This window comes from Acomys russatus, chromosome 6 (genome assembly GCF_903995435.1).
Source record: "Acomys russatus chromosome 6, mAcoRus1.1, whole genome shotgun sequence".
Classification (NCBI taxonomy): domain Eukaryota; kingdom Metazoa; phylum Chordata; class Mammalia; order Rodentia; family Muridae; genus Acomys; species Acomys russatus.
In genome coordinates this window covers 77533609-77550233 of record NC_067142.1, presented here as the reverse complement: position 1 = coordinate 77550233, position 16625 = coordinate 77533609, and the positions used below count along the sequence as shown (strand labels likewise).

The 16625-nt window shown below is 42.4% G+C and overlaps 1 protein-coding gene across 3 annotated transcripts in view; it reads left to right on the top strand.

Annotated features, from left to right (window-relative positions):
* The window catches only part of Disp1 (dispatched RND transporter family member 1), a 145805-nt gene that overhangs the window by 14737 nt on the left and 114443 nt on the right, over nucleotides 1-16625 (top strand). For all 3 annotated transcript variants that reach the window (XM_051148062.1, XM_051148063.1, XM_051148061.1), the window contains exon 2: nucleotides 8346-8433. The gene's annotated coding sequence lies outside the window, so the exon portion shown is untranslated. The remainder of the gene's footprint in view (nucleotides 1-8345; nucleotides 8434-16625) is intronic.

Here is a 16625-nt window from a genome sequence, read left to right as displayed (position 1 = left end):
GAGGTGAGTTGCACATCATTGAGGAGGTGAATTAATTGGGGGAGAGGACGTGTTGGCTAGCTCACGGCCTGGTAACTGAGTCTTATACTCTATTCATCTTACATTTGCCATGAAAGGGCCATTTATTCACACTGAACTTAATTTTCTGAAAAATCTGAACAATTTAAGATTTATGTTTTCATATGTATGAGTGCTTGCCTGCATGTAAGTGTACGTATCACGTGTGTGCCTGGGACCCATGAAGGCTAGAAGGGGCCATAAGGTCACCTGGAACTGGAACTACAGATGGTTATAAGCTGCCATGTGGGTGCTGGGAACAGAACCTGGGGCATTCAGAAGATCAGCAAGTGTTCTTAACTTATGAGTCATGCATCTCTTAGCTCCAAGTCTAAACATTTAAGCATAGTTTTTGGAACAGGCGAGAGATTTGAGGTACTTACTACAGAATAAGATGCATTTGTTTAGGAACGTCTCAGTCCTGAGTAACGAGTAGGCAGGGAGTCAAGGAGGCATATGTGTAGCTGAATTCAGTGTGATGCTTGTGATAGCAATAGCTCAACTGCGGTTCAGGACTCCAAGTCTTTTTACAGCATACGTCAGGGTTGTAAATGAAGAGGAAGGACATGACATTCAAGCACCTTTGTGCCATGCGACACCCTAGGTATAGTGTGCATGCTAATATGAACCTGAGCATTTATAAAGGTGGAAAACCACATTTTGGACAACTTCAGTCTAGTTGTGTGATCCTAGCACTTGGGAAGTAGAAGCAAGGAGGGACAAGAGTAGCACCTGGGTTACATGAGGCAGTGTCTCAGAAGACAAAACAGAACCCAACAAAAAGTAGATAGATGTCTGTGGTTAGAAGTACAGGACTATCTGACTCTAGTGTCGGAATTCATCCTCCTGTCCCTCCCTATTTTTCTTTTCTCTCCGTTTTATTCTCTTCCAACTCTCCTAGAAGTTTTTTGTTCCCTCCCGTTTCTAGCCCCTTCTTCTTTACCCTAGGGATGTCAGCATTCATCAAATCTAGATGTAAATGCTATCTTCTTTGCTCATCTTGAGGTTCAGGCTGCAGTGCCAGAAAAGGAGGAGAGGCACTGGAGGCTGAGGGATTAAGGGGGATGTGAGGCGTCAAAGCCAGATAAGACATATTTTGTTCACTTTGAATGAAGGCTATCATACCGACTGCTAGGCACAAAGATGCTGGCAGGCACGCAGGCACATGCTAGCACATGGGCCACGCATAGGTGGGCATAGGTACACAGGCAGACTGGCACCCAGGCCACACAGAGGTAGGTATTCAGGCCTTCCAGGCAGACACACACAGGCATGCTCACAAGATCAAAGCACTTGGCTCTGACCTCAAGGCCATATTTATCCAGAATCACACAAAAGTAGCCTTCTGCCAGGGATGGTTATATAACAGATTACATTACTGTTTGCTTTTTGGTTTTCCAGACACTGGTGTTAGCAGCGCCCCCTCCCCCCTCTTTTTTGCTGAGTCATAAGCCCTCCCCCCCATACCCAATATTAGCCATCTTTATCCAGGCTAGATATCTCTATCAGTACCATGCTGTCTAAAGAAGGTGGCTCTTACAGCCCTCTGTTCCCTACTCTAATGAACAGTAAGGTCAACTTTCTATTACGAGTCTCCAGACTTCATCTTTTAGCCTCAGAAACAACAGTATTTAGATTTAGCTGTTGACATTTAACTTGTTTCCTCTCCTGATCGTTCTTCCATGCATTCCATCTGTAAAACAAATTACTTTTGAATTTACTCAGCTGCGGAGCTTACAGTGGGATGGTTCCTGGCTCCGCACGGTGGGCGTGGGCACCCTCAGGCTTTGCCTCCTCTTACACTTTTCTAACACCCCCAGCCCCGACTGCTCACCACTAGGGCTGTGCATATGACACCAGGGCGTGCTGATCTGAGAGCTCATTTACTTCTCTGTATTTGTTCATTCTGCCTACTGCACACGGAATTTCTCTCACTAGGGCCGAGATGACCGTTAATCTGTGGCTATAATCATAAATACTTAGGAAATAGTTTATACTATGCTCATTTATAAAAATGTAAACAGTGGCTTCCCCACTGGGGCCTGTGACCTCTGCAGCTATGGCTTTTGATCAGATTTACACTTGTGGTTTGAGTAGGAATGGTCCCCAGAGGCTCACGTGTTTGAATGAGTCTTGGCAACAGGGAGTGTACTATTAGGATGTAGAGCCTTGTTGTGGTAGGTGTGGCCTCATTTGAGGAAGTGTGCCGCTGTGGAGATGGGGTTGAGCACGTGTTTAAAGTCATCTATGCTCAAGCTACACCCAGTATGGTACACTGTCGCTTGTGCTGCCTGCAGATCAAGATGGAGAGCTCTCAGCTCCTTCTCCAGCACCGTGTCTGCCTGCACGCCGCCATGCTTCCCGCTATGATAATAAGAAACTAAACCTCTGAAACTGTAAGCCAGCCTCAATTAAATATTTTCCTTTTAAACTTAATAAAAAAATCTTTTCCTTAGAGTTGCCGTGGTCATGGTGTCTCTTCATAGCAGTAGAAACCTTAAGTAAGACACGGTTCTAGGTATGAATTTTCTTCTATGGACTGGGCCTCACATCTAAGTAGAAAAGAGGTTGGTTACCCCGACAACAGTCATGCCACTAATGCATTATTCCCATCTAGTTTTGGTGGGCAACCAAGAGCAATGGATTTAGGGACCTCTGGAGCCTTTCTGACCAGTAATTTACAGAGAGCTAGGTATCCTATCTTTGGCATTGTAACCCAACACATTTTAGGTAATCTCCAAGCATGTATTCACATGCCAGAAACAAGACACTTTGTAATCTGCTTACTTGCAATATTTTGTATTGAGCCAATATTGTGGAACCGTGGTGCAAGAGAAAACTTTTCATTTAATTTAGCCTAACAGTCTAGTAACTGGCGAACAGTTTTCATTGAGACACACACACACACACACACACACACACACACAATAAGCATGTTGGAAGAAGCAGTTCTAATGACTTCCAGAAGCTTTTGAAAATGTCCCCTGTTGGAACCTTTACAGACTTCCTTATCAAGGAAGAAGGAGAACAGCAGTCTGAAGACAGATCTTTTATTTTATTTTATTTTTTAAAATATATTTTATTAATTTATTCATATTACCTCTCAATGTTTATCCCATCCCTTGTATCCTCCCATTCCTCCCTCCCTCCCATTTTCCCCTTACTCCCCTCCCCTATGACTGTGACTGAGGGGGATTACCTCCCCCTGTATATGCTCATAGCGTATCAAGTCTCTTCTTGGTAGCCTGCTATCCTTCCTCTGAGTGCCACCAGGCCTCCCCATGCAGGGGACATGGTCAAATATGGGGCACCAGAGTTCGTGTGAAAGTCAGACCCCACTCTCCACTCAACTGTGAAGAATGTCCTGTCCATTGGCTAGATCTGGGTAGGAGTTCGAAGTTTACTGCATGTATTGTCTACAGCTCAAGATCTGAAGATGAAAATGGATTTAATTACAAATATATAAAGACAGACCTTTTAATGGGAAGGAAGTATTGTTTCCTGCGCATCTTACTCTGAGGTATGCAGGCACCATGGCTTGCTTTGTGCCTGAGACCCTGTGCTCTGAAGCTTAGGAAGAAGCCAATGCTCCGAGGAATATTTATTTTTGGTTGTGAGCCTTTAATGGCTGAGCCATCTCTCTAGGCCCTGAAGAACACTTACGACATTAAGACTGGAATTATCATGAACATGTCAAAACATATTTGTATTGGAATTTTGCAGAGTTTGTTCGAGGAGTTAGCCTCTTCATGAAGCTGTTAAAAGATGATAACCTACTTCATGAATTCCCTATAAGTGATTTTTCATGTGTTTCTGGAGGCATTTTGCGCTCAAAACAGTTTTCCTTTTTAATAAAAAAATTAGAAGAGGTTTTATTGATTTTTTTTTTTTTTTTTTTTTTTTACCAAAAATCATACCTAGGACGGAAGCAGCACACAGTGACTGCTCAGTGTTATTTTCTTTTTAACTTCACTTAGCAGTAAATTTACTAGGACATCGTGGAGTAGAGAATCGTTTGAGAGCAGTATTTTATGTTTTCCCCCCAATGTAATCTTGTAATATTGGTACCTATGTAAGATGTTTTGCTTTGCTTACTTATACTGAAAAAATATATTTCCCAGCAGGTGGTGTTAATTTGATGTTTGGGGCCATGGTTTTCAGTTGCTCTGATAGAAAAGATGAGTGTTTCAAGGGCCAGTGGCTTGCTTGTCGGTGGTGTTGAGTAAGAACCGAACACATCCCTTTGCAGTCAATATAAACTCCAGAGCCATTTCCTGACTTTTCCTCAAGTGGTCCCTGGGTTCATTGCATCGCTGGCTTGATCTTCAGCTCTTGCAAACCACATAGCTTATCTATAAAATTAAGCCACGGTTTCAAAGACCTCTTTGTAAGTGGAGCTGATTTTTATTTCTTTAGGTCACTGCAATGAAAAGAGCATCATGGAGTTTGTGAGTGGGTACCGGAACCTCTCCCTTTTCTCTCATTCTGTCTGCCTTCTTTGAGATTGCTCTAGTACAGGCTGGCTGGTCTTCCCTACCCAGTCCCTGCCATCTGCAGTCAACCGCTTAGCTGAAGCTAACAGGTGCTTACACTTTATTTATAAGGCCACATGCTGTCTTTCAGAGGTGGAAACATTTGTGAGATTTTAACCTCTGGATTTGACTTCTGGCTGTTGTTCTGCTTTAGGCTTGGGTTGGGCTGATCATTACTTGTTTGAGTTGGTAAAAACAAAACAAAACAAAACAAAAAAACCCAAAAAATCCCAAAAAACCAACTGAAATTGCTAAGATTGGCACATGGGCATGGATGCCTGGAATGTTTAGCCATTTTGCTCTCCAGGTTCTTTTTTCTTTTTCTCAGAATATGTTTACATGGTAGTTGTACAGAGCCCTTAGTGCTGACCTCTGGTTGTGCGTGTGACAGCTTCTTCTGAGAACTGAGCACGATGCAGTGGCACTTCAGCTCTGTTTATATAGATGTACACACATGGGATCATGAATTAAAGTTCAATGTGTGGTGACATGTAAAGCACAGGGAAATTATTTCCGGGGTAGGATGGATCAGCGATTTTGAATCTGACAACCCCACCCTTATAACAGAGTGCGGAGATCTCTGCAAAGATGGTATTTGTTATTGCTGTGGATTCCCTGTTCAGAAGAAACTTAGGGAAGCATGCTGGTTAGGCAGAAGAATAGCTTAGCGAGAGGAGCCGTCTTCAGTTCATTTAACACTGTATACAAAACTGTGGAATCTCAGTGTTTTATTGGTTCTGACAAAAGATAGTGCCCCAAACCAGAAGCAGTGGAGTAACTTGATGAATTAGTGGCCTGGGGTTTGATAGGGTGAGGACACTGAGATGCAGGGAAGCCTGATCTGAACAGGAAGCCTGAGCAAAGGCACGAGAGCGCAGGATGTGGTGGAGGCACCAGTTTGGCTGGAGCACGAGATGCCTGGTAGAAGGAAGGTTCCTGTAAGGTGGGACCAGCACATGCAGGGCATTGCGTGCCCTAGATTGTGAAATAGTGAAGTGATCTTTCATTCACTTGACAGCCAATTGCATAATTATTGTGTGCCAGATGCCAACTAGGGAGAATACTAGGCAAGATCAGAACTCCCAGGGGGCCTAAACTGGTATATTTAAGTCTTAATTTACTGCTTGATGGCATAATGACTTTGTAACTTTGAAATTTAATGCTTGCCGGTAGGTCTGGACCTGCTTATGATGATAAAATCACCAAGTCATCAAGCTTTATCAACTATTCTAATGTTTATGATCTAAGAAGGTATTATAAGAACCTTCAGTTTGGCCAACTGATCATTAAGATATATAGGAAACTTTTATTATCGCTAATATATTTTGTATTTCATAAACTGTTTTAGCTGAGGGGCTTAGGGTTTGGTTTAACACTAGAGTGTGAAGCCCCAGGCTCATTTTTAGCACCCCCAAAATTTTTTTCAGTTGAGATTTTTAAAAATGCAGAATACTTTTTAGCTAATTTGATTTCTTGTGGATACTGCTTAATTTAAGTTCAAGTTAAATATAAGAGGCTATAATTTCAATTATATTTTTAATTTTAAATTGAGCCATGTTAAATTTAAAATCCAAGGTACCCCCTTAGAAATCAATCACTGTGTGAATACTTGTACCCATCTGTGGGGCAAAAGGGTGCCATGGAAACCTTGGGGGGTGGGAATGTTTAGCCATAGGAAGACAACACGGAATGAGGAGTGATTTCTGCGGCCACAGTAGATGCTTATTGCCATTGCTGCTGATTTCATAACCAGAAAAGGATTAGAAAGGCATGCTGGCGGGGGGGCAGAGGTAGAGTTTTCACAGCTTATTACAGACTGGGAGTGGGACCTGCCTCCCTGTCATCCACAGTGCTGGGGACCTAACTCAAACCTCATGCACACAGAGCAAAGACTCTTCCGACTGAGCTGCACCCAGCTGAGAAGAGACTTTGAATGAAGAGCTAGCCACAAGAGCGACCGCACAGGAGCTGCTACTAATGTGGAAAAGTCGGTGATACATGTTTGAGATGATTTGAGATGACTTTTTATTCCGGATACTTGTCTATGTTTGATTTTTGACTGAATGGCATCTAGTCTTTGCATGTCCCATAACCACTGTCTAGTACCCTATGTAAATGTTCCATAGTCATTCACTCTCCCATACTGATGAGCAGTGCAGTTCACACTCCGGTGCAGGGTGGAGAATGTGACAAGTGGGCGTGGCCTGAGACGTGAGTCCTGTTGTCCAGCCTTGATTAGGACTTGACCTTGGCTACTGTCCACTTTCCTCGTATCCACTGCTTTGCCATGACTGTGAACTGTGGTAGGATAGATGGACTATGAGGTGTTCGCTTCAGAGGTTATGAACAGAGCTGTGAATTTGCTTGATGGAAACCAGAGTCGCTTTTTCTTCAGAGCCTTTGGGTAGAGTCAACCTTGGCCTGGGTTTAAACTGCTGGTGGCTTTTTGTAAATTGTAGCACCCCAGATATGGATGCAGTGTTTCATAATCTGTTTCCTCCTTAGTCAATGGAGCCTGCTCATTCTTGCTGTAGATGTTAGGGGTGAGGTTTCCAGAGAGATGCTCGGAAAGCATTTCATAAAACGCCAAGGGCTACTTAAATGTCATGGATCAGTGGTAAACTGATTGAGTCATTGCAAGACAGTATTGTCGTTTAGGACTAGCATGTTTCAGATTTCAGGGTTTTTTGAATTTTGAAATATTTGCATAGCCTTTATCACCTGAGCATCTAGCATCAAAAAATCCAAACCCTGGGGCTTGTTGTGTGCCTGCCCTGACGTACAAAGCCGTCCTAGGTCGGGAGTTTGGAAGCTCTGCGGCTGGGCCTTGTCTGCGTTGTACTCAGTATCCGAGCAGATCATGCTTGTTTCATTTCTAAGTTAAGATTTTATAGGTTTGTGTTTTTTCTCTTTTCTTATTTGTTTTTCTTAGTGCTTTATTAACCCTCTGCCATCTCTGAAAACATGGGTGGACATAGTGTATCACTGTGCCCTACAGCTAGATGGAGAAGCCAGCTCATGGGTGCTGGTCTCTGGAAGTAAAGGGGGACAGATTAACAGTGGGCTCCACCCATGATAGCTATGCATTTGGCCTGATGCAACGTTGTAAACTTCTTAAAACATTATGTGATTTTTGCCTTTAACTCAATGATGCTGTTCTCCAGTGTGAACTTGCGGATGGCATTGGTGAGTTGCTATGTCAAAGGTTAGATGTGTCTTCTTTACCTCAGAGCTTACTACTGAGAAATCTGTCACCACTAGGCAGTGCACATGGAGCCTGTGCATGGAAGGGGAGGGAATCTAGACTGCAGGCCTTTAAAAACAAAATAAAAAACAAAAAACATTTGTGAGTGCAAGTCAGTGTTCTTACAGTGACACATGATGGGCAAGGTTTTATAACTTCTGATGGTAATCTTATATTTCCTTTTAGTAGGTTATCTATGACTTTCTACCTAGCTTTTCTCAAAGAATGAGTTGACCTTATAGATGAGCAACTGGATATAGGGCAGGGTGCCTAACTTTGGATTTTTTAGTTTTCAGCTGCAAAGTAGATTATATTATTTACTTTTCAAAACTGTTAAGATGGAAAATAATGCATGCAGTAAATGTGGGACAGGATTAGCAGTTTTGCTTTGGGCTCATTGTTTTATGCTGCCTGATGGTAAGTTTGTCTGGTGTGATATGCACATTGCATGTGTCAGTTGTGTGGGTTTCAGTAATTGCAAGCTAAATTTAAGATGTATTTTTCTCTTGTAGATTCCTGAGAGTGAAGGCCCATCTTGGTGGTTGAATTATGTGTAGTAATTCATGCGCCAACTGTCACAGCAGCATCATTGAAAAAGAGGTAATTTCTAATTTAAAAGTGTTGCTTATCTTTTAATTTATGTGGGTTGTATTTGTGTTGTTAGCATGCGTGCTAATGGTCCTTTTGAACTAAATTGGACCCATCCATACTATAAAACATAGCTATCATATTCTTTCTTTGTGTACATGTGTATGTGCAAATGCACATGCATGTGGGTGTATGTGCACGCTTATGGTTAGTGTGTGCAAAGGCCAGAGGGGAACCTCCACTGTTGTTTCTCAGCACCACCTACTTTTTCCTTTGAGACAGAGCTCTCCTGTCCTGGAACTCTAAGCTGGCTAGGCTGGCTGGCTGTTGAGCCTTCGTTGCTCTGGGGTTACCAGCGTATGCCACTTTGGTTAGCTTTTTAAATGTGGATTCTGGGGATGAAACTTAAGTCCATGTGTTTGCAAGGGAAGCACTTTATTAACAGAGCTATTCCTCAGCCCTGCATAGTCATTCTTTACTGGAGATTTTTTTGTTGTTGTTTTGTTTTCTATTATTCAAAAAACATTTGGTAATATAGTTTATACTGTGATCACCACTACTGTGCTATGTGATACAGATAGTGAGTGGAGTCTTTAAAACTGAGCTGTGGTACGGGTAAAGTTCCTGCCTTGCTAATATTTCAGTTCCCCCAGATGATCTTAAATGTTCATTTTGTATTACTTAGTGACAAAGGTAGAGCCTGAAGATATATCAGTAGGTCACTCTGTATCATGACCATCATAGAATCTGTGTATACACACCTACATGGTATAACATACCGTGTGTACAACTAGCTATATGGTGTATACATACATGCTGTGGGCTTTTGTTCTTAAGGTCATGATAAATAACCATGATAGTAATTCAAGTACAAATAAGACTTCTGCATAGAGCTGCTTGCTGATGGTGGAATACAGTGCCTGTTTTACAGGGAATCTTTCCATGTTAGTAAAATACCAAGGAAAAGTGTAGTGTAATAAATGCATACACTTATAACATAGTCCTGTATCATCAGGTATCCTGAACTGTACATAACTGTACCCTTACGTGACTGGCACTGCAGACGAGTTGATGCTGTCATCAGCACATCCTTGCGGGCACACGATGCATTGCTGCTGTGCCCTGTGGCGCCACTAGGCAGTAGGAAGTCTGAGTTCTGTTGTCACGGGACCAGTGTGGATATGTGCTTAGTTGCTGACTAAAACATAATTTTGTGCACATGAGTGTTTTCTGTGAAGCAGCAGAGTACTAGGCTCTGGCGTAATCTCACAGAGGAGTTTAGCGCTCACTAGGGGGAAAATAAGCTTGCTAGAAATTATGTGCAGTGGTAAGTTTAGGTTTCATTAGGTAGCTTTGGTATCTGTTAAACATTACCTAAGTAGATTTCTTAGACTTTGTGTTGGTTTCTTTGTTGAGACGGGGCCTCACTTTATAAAGCTCAGACTGTCATTGGATTTGACACGCTGGTCTGCTGGCGTAGGACCAGTCCACAAGGTAGTGTATTAGGTCACATGGATCTGTGAGTGTCTGCCACTCTCCATCTATTCCTATTGTCATTTAGCATATGGCCTAGACATAGAAAATAGACTGGTGTCCTGGATTGGCTTGTGTCCTTAGAGAGGTGCCAGGTTCTCGGCTTCTGTAGCAGCACTGATTTCAGTCAGAGGCTGTCATTCTCATTTGGAGAGATAGAATCCCAATAGGCCTTGTGTTTGTTGTTGTTGTTCTGTTTTGTTTTTGTTTTTTTCCAGACAGGTTTCTCTGTGTAGCCTTGGCTGTCCTGTACTCACTCTGTAGACCAGGCTGGCCTCGAACTCACAGCAGTCTGCCTGCCTCTGCCTCCCGAGTGCTGGGATTAAAGGCGTGCATCACCACCACCCAGCAGGCTGAGTGTTTTGTCTTGCTCATGCCTCCCTCCTTGCCCGCTTCCTGCAACTCTGCTCCTCAGGGAGGTGCAGATAGATTGGGCCTATCTATAGCTTTGGGCCACTGGGATATAAGAGGAGATGGGGACAACTTTTGGGGTCTTTTTTTCCCCCTAGATGTATTCTTTTCTTTTTTCTGTCTGGCTGAGAAATGACAGAGCTGAAGTACCACCCTTTGCTCCAGAGATGGACACCACACAGTGAGGATGGCAGAGCCCACTCCAGATCTGTTCCTGGAACAGAGGGCTATGTTCACCTCAGACCACCCATCAGCTGTTATGTGAGGGAGAATAAACTTTTACCTAAGTCTCTGTATTTACTTCCTTGTCATAGTTGATTGGCTTAGTTACCTAAAATCACATACTTGGAGAGCTATGAAGGCTAAAGGTAATTAAGTGCATACTGCTGTGTGTCTCCTCATAGGTGCTTATCAATGCTGTGTATGGGTGTGGAAGCTCATTTTCTACATAGTGTGAGTGGGTATAGTGCTAAGTGCAAAGATCATGAAGATGGTTTCTGATGCTAGTTGATAAAAAAAAAAAAAAACCCAAGTTTCTTTAAATTAGGAAAATAATGTAAAATAGCTTGTAGTAACCAGTTAGAGAAGAAAATCTTTATAGTCTCATTCTGAATAGAAACCAAAAATATACTTAACTGGAATTAAATAATAACAGATTGACAAGGAAATGTGAGAAATACAACTTTTTTAATTTTAAAAGATTTATTTATTTATTATTATGTATACAGTACTCTGCCTGCATGTACACCTGCAGGCCAGAAGAGGACATCAGATCACATTATAGATAGATGTGAGCCACCGTGTGGTTGCTGGGAATTGAACTCAGGACCTTTGGAAGAGCAGTCAACCTCTGAGCCATCTCTCCAGTCTAAGAAATACAATTTATAATGAAGACAAGAATATAAAAACATGTGACGCATTCAGGTATGGGATTGTAGGTGTGTCCTACCTGAATTATGCAGCTTAGCATTTGGAGGTCATCTTCAATGGGTAATTATTCATCTATTTTGTGGAAATTCTGTGGGTATGGAATAGTTTTATATTTGTTTCTAACTAGCCTAGCAGTGTTATCACCCGTGATCCCTCTAAAACATAGATTTTAAGCCTGGGATTTGTTTTTTCAATCATGCAGAAGTGTACATTTGAACCATTTAAATCTCTGGATGCCAGCCTATAACTAACTGAGCTTCTAGACTGTCACCCCTCTGAAGCTGTGGGGCCTGGGGGATGGAGCTGGTAAACGAGGAGGTCTGAAGTCTGATGCAATAGCCAGCTTTATTCAAAGTATCAGACAGTTTATATTCTGAGGGTTAAGAAAGGTCACATGAAGCTGTATGGTGGTGGTGCACACCTTTAATCCCAGCACCCAGGAGGCAGAGGTAGATGGATATCTGAGTTTGAGGTCAGCCTGATCTATAGAGAGAGTACAGGACAGCCAGGGCTACACAGAAAAACCCTCTCTTGAAATAAACAAACAAACAAACGAAAGGTCACATGGGTAATGTTCTCATGAGTTCAGTCTGTAGACACAAGGGACAAGCCATATGTGACGAAAACACGCTTTTTCATAGAGGCATACAAAGACAACAGCAGCAAGCAATACTGAGTAATCTGAAGTACACGCCTGTCCGCTGAGCTGGGCAGAGCATGAGAACACAGTCCAGGAACAATGTTCTGAGGAAACCGAGGCCACAAGACTCTTGTCTTCCTGGAGTGTTCTCACAAGCACTCAGAATCCCTCCCCGGCATGAGTCTGTTCCTGGACTGGGTTCTGACTCTAGATAGGAGCTTTTCATTTATGCTTATATTTTGTGGTGGTGTAGATAATTCAGAGCCTTTTATATGCTAGACAGGCCCTCTTGCCACTGAGCTACATCCCAGCTCTTCCACAGTCCTTTCAATTACTGCTTTTTCTCCCAGAAGCCTGCGATGTGGTCGCCAGCACATTCCCCTTCTTCCGTACGTCGTCTGCTCCCCACTAGTGAGCTTTGCACTTGTGCTGCAGCGCGCCTAGAGCTTCTAGTACTCATTTCCTGTTGATGATGGAGGACAGTTACTAGAGTGAGTCTTCAGTATGAGGTAATAGAAACCAACACTTCGAGTGGGTGGTTGGGTCCTTGGCGGCCAGGTCTGGGCAGTGTACCATAGTGTCTACTTTGTGTATTCTTAGTGGCTGGAAAGCCAGAAACAAGCACTAGTCTAGTGTTTCATACATGGATTCTTTCATAATTCTTTCTTGGGAGGTAGCAATCCTGGACATACATATATATGTATGTATGTATGTATACATATACATATTAATTATAGCACTGAAATGAGAATCATATTTTGAAATAAACCTAGATATTATTGATTTATTACATGTAGGAACAGGAACTTTTTTTGGTACTCGTGAAAAGTTCTGGAATAGAGCACTGTATTACCATTACCATTACTTATTAAAAGAGGAACAAGCATTTTAGAGAATCAGGCCCTACGGCTTTAATATTACTCATAAAAGGGAAAAGCCCAAATGTGTATCAAAACTCACAGGTATTATTTACATTTTTATGAGATGCATCTTATATACCATAGAAGTTAACTGTTGTAAGCAGCCAGAATAGTGACTTCCCGTATACCTGCAAGCATATATCCACACCACACATACTTTTAAAAAGTTTTCAACACTCATAAAAGAAAGCCTCACTCCTGAATAGACAGTAGTCACTTGTCGTTTCTACTCGCTAGTCCTTCATTGCACCCGCCTTCCTCTGCAGCCACAGGCTCACTTCCTGTCCTTGTAGATTTGTCTGGTCTGGATATTGTATACAAGCAGGGTCATGGCACAGGACCTTCTGTGATTGGCTTCTCACTGAAACCTAATTTTATTTTATTTTACTTTAAATTAATGCTAATACCAATTCTTTCACTCTCAGCAGAAAAGAAGGTTGGGCACCGCAGAGAACTAAGGAGGCACGTCCATAGCTGTCTATTCCTGCCACTCGCACTATTAGCTCTGACTTACAAGAGCCTCTGGCCGTGGGCAGCAGCTCTAGTGTATTGGAGGTGGTAGCATTCCAGTGGTCAGTGGGTTAATTTTATCAATCACAGATGAGGTCATTTCAGTGACTAATTTCTGTCTGTTGCTTTACCCAGAAAGAGTATGGAAATGAGACCGGCATCTTCAGCCAGCTCTTAGGAAAAACTTCATTCCATGTACGAAATGGGATTTCCACATTGTCTTTAAAGGAGAAGTAGCCGAGAGAAGTGAGATTATCGCTCTTGTGTTTGGGTTATGAAAGTGCCCGTTGTGCTTTCTATTGGCAGCCTGCAGTGTCCTAGTTGTGGTCCTGAGAGTGTCACATGACTGATTCCTCATCTGCCTAACAGCCCTGTGAGGCAAATGATGTTATCCCCACCTCAGTGATTAGGCAATGAGGCCTGGAGGTGGAGCAGTGTGTATGTGTTTGCTAAGTAGCTTCCAAATTCAGGTCTGGAGTTTAACATCTGTGCATGGCTGTTTGTTTCTCAGCTTGCTTTTCATAGTTCATACATTTACGTAGCCACTGTATCGTCAGCTTCTATTGGAGGTTTCCATGCGCCCTACAGCTTACTGGCAGTTTCCTGCTCTTCCCACTAACAAACTAGATGTGCCCAACTTGGGCCACACTGTAACAGCCCCTGTCTCTGTGTGTGGGGTTTATGGTGCGCAGCCTCTGTGTTAAAGTTACAATTTCAGTTAGGCCTTAAGACAACCCGTATGTTGCTGACTGGTCCCCTCCCTTTCTGGATGTGGCCATGGAGTCTGAGAGGGTAAGGCCATTGCCTCTGCTGAGTACACTCAGAGATGGTAGCTCCTATTGTAGTTGTCCATCCACACCCCGCACACACCCACACTGCCTCTGCCCTTGAGCACTGAAAATAGTCATCGAAGGATTTCAGTCCTTGGATGGAGCCAATTTGAAAATAAACTCTTGTAAATGTTTTTTCTGTTGCAAAAGTAGTATTTGTTTTAAAAGTGGGAGAGCTGTTAGACGTGTTAATACACACAAAAAGCTGTATTTGGCATGTTTTCCGTTTGTTCTCTGAAATGACTATTCCATGTTGTAGATAGGTTATACTTGAGACCAGAGGCAGCAGCGACCTTGGGACTATGCATCTAAACCTTTAGTGGCTGTTCTCTGGCTGTTCTTCTGTAAACTCTAGAGAATCCTCTATTCAATTTTATAAAGGCTGTCTAGGTATATGGCTTTGTTCTCCCCCCCCCCCCATAGTTAGAAAAAGAAATAGCAAGTTAGATTATGCGTGGGAGAGCAACTACATGGTGATGGGATAATAATAGTGCTGTTTGGCTCTCACAGGGAAGGCTTACAAGGCTCACCTTTGGGAGGTGATCATGAAAAGGAGAGAAGGGTCAGGTTTGCTACTTCTCCTGCAGTCTCTAGTGTCCTACCAGCTGCTAAGATGCCTCTTCAGTCTGTGGGTGAAGCATTTCTGTATTTTGGGTCGTAATGTTTCTTGAAAAGGCAAAATATTTTACTGAAAGAGAGTCCTGCAGTTACATAGCTCTTATGTCTATATTGAGTTTGAATTTTAACAACTAAATCATCTCATAAAACATACCTAAATACTTGTTACATATAAAAACCAGTGGGTTTTCTTGAAGTTTTATTAACCATAGACGTTATTGCTTGGGCTTCTAGTTTTAGGCTTTCAGAAAATTTTCATGGAAAATATAGAGCCTTCCGTTATGTCCCCTATCCCCTGCCTCAGTGTTCTCTCCCCTCCCCCCAACATTTTTGCATTAGCATGGTACATTTTTACCAGATCTTGAATTAATAATACACGCTGTCATTAGCTAGAGCCCATGGCTTAGGCTTTATATTAAGATTTATGTTGTGCTGTCATATTGAAGCTGACAAATGCCACCATCTTTAAAATCTCTGTGGGCTTTTGAAGGGAGAAGCTCCCCTCTGTGAGCATCCCCAGTCCGGCTCTTCCAGGAAGCAGTGCAGGTCCCATTTTGTCTTCTTAGGAGCATCTTGCAGTCCATCCAGCTAGCGGAACAGTGAGTGCAAATGCTCCCTATAAACAGATGGGCTTTTGTATTTATTTGTTTATTTAAAGCATAGTGAGCCACCTTGACACTTCTTCAAGGGAGGGACTGTTGGGGAGCTGAGGGCTGAGCTCTGTGTACTTTCTATCCAGCAGTCCTCTGGGAATAATGCTGCAAGATAGCATATCTAATGCTCTGCCATAGCAACACTGTGGGATGGGGTCTGGTGGTAACGCACACAGTGGAAGCCTTGGGATTATTGCACACATAATAGCCTGCTATTGTCTAGCAGTGGAAGCGTGCGCTCTGCATGTGTTGTGCTCATTCCATCACGACTGAAAAGCTTGTACCTAGTGTTGTGTAAGACGTCAGAGTTCCTTACCCATGATACTTGGACCTTTAGGCAGCTTATTGATTATGTGGTTAAATGTGTCCCTTTGAAAGGTGGAAATTAAAGAAATCCATGAACTGATCAGTAAAGCTGTAGGGTTGTTTCATGAAAAATCAGCCATTGTTTTATGCTTTCTTATAAAACTAAGTATTTGCCATGTGAAGAAGACATTGGTGAAGGCTCCTTCATAATAAAGTGCGTGTATTCATTCCAGAAATAGAAGTTCCATTCAGTGATGTGTAGACTTCCATGCCTGAATGCAGAAGTAGAACTTAGTGACAACTCAAATAGATAAGCCCTAAAAATCCATTTTTCTATTAGTTTTAATTTATGAAGGATAACGTTGTATTAGAAGCTACATGGTTTTCTAAGCTTTTGAGTAATTGTTTAAACATCAGTTTGTAGCTACGTGCACAGCAGCATTCTAATAGTAATTATGTGAAGCAAGTGCCTATCTCTATGATTGGTAGCTGGAGAAGCAAATTCGTACTTACACAGTAGACTATCATTAGCTTTAAAATGGAAGAAACGCAGACAATAGTGCAGCATAAATGAAGTTTGAGAGCATTATACTAAGTGAAATAAACAGTCACAAAAAGTCAGATAGTGTATGCGCTGTCTGTTGTCTGACTCACGGTCTCAGAGATGAAGGGAGAATAGTGGTTGCCAGGGCCTAGGGAGGAAGAGGATGGAGAGCCGCTTAGTGGTGTAAAGTTTAGTGTTGTAAGACAAAGTCTTGCGCTTGTTTGTTCAACAGTGTGCATTGCTCCACATGACTACGCTTTACAGGGGCTAAGATGACATATTTTGTGTAAGTGTATTTTACCATAGAAG